The sequence below is a fragment of the Austrofundulus limnaeus genome, unplaced genomic scaffold (assembly GCF_001266775.1).
Source record: "Austrofundulus limnaeus strain Quisiro unplaced genomic scaffold, Austrofundulus_limnaeus-1.0 Scaffold1475, whole genome shotgun sequence".
NCBI lineage: Eukaryota > Metazoa > Chordata > Actinopteri > Cyprinodontiformes > Rivulidae > Austrofundulus > Austrofundulus limnaeus.
The window spans coordinates 20,141-20,822 of NW_013953877.1; the positions used below are offsets into that span (position 1 = coordinate 20,141).

General features: G+C 58.1%; 1 pseudogene; it reads left to right on the top strand.

Moving 5' to 3' along the window:
* Positions 1–6: 6 nt before the first annotated feature.
* On the top strand, positions 7–529 carry LOC106535509 (sodium channel subunit beta-1 pseudogene; annotated as a pseudogene).
* The last annotated feature ends 153 nt before the right edge of the window (positions 530–682 follow it).

Genomic DNA, 682 nt, shown 5'->3' on the forward strand with positions numbered 1-682 from the left:
GCCTACAGGTGACCTGTACAGGTGTGTTGCTCGTGGCCGATGAGGAGGATGTGATGAAGATGATCATATATAGCTTCGGCTGCTATATATGCTGCTGACAGAAAACTGCAGCTTCTTTATTTCCCCTCACGTTCGCTCGTTTGGATCTAAATTAGAAACAAAAACCCGACCCGTTTGGTTCTGGAGTGAAGCGATGAGAGGAAATAAGAGAAACTAAAAAGCTGCATGCACCGAGAGCACGACACCTCCTGCAGGTTCCAGCAGTTTTCTGAGGTTCTGATGATGTCATCGGGTCTCCTCTGTGACCCGCCGCCGGGCCCGCACTCTGAGCGGTTCTGACCGACCCCTCTGCTCCTCTGCAGCGGTGCCGAGCCGCGGCGCCTGCGTGGAGGTGGACTCGGACACTGAGGCCGTGGCCAATGAGGGCTTCAAGCTGGGCTGCATCTCCTGCAAGATGAGAGGAGAGGTCCGCGCCACCGCCGCCGTCAGCTGGTTCTTCAAGGCCGCCGAGGACACAGACTTCAGTCTGGTGAGTGGACCGGGTCCTGGACCCATGGGTCTGAGACCAGGTCCTGGACCCACGGGTCTGAGACATGGACCCACAGGTCTGAGACCAGGTCCTGGACCCACGGGTCTGAGACATGGACCCACAGGTCTGAGACCAGGTCCTGGACCCACGGGT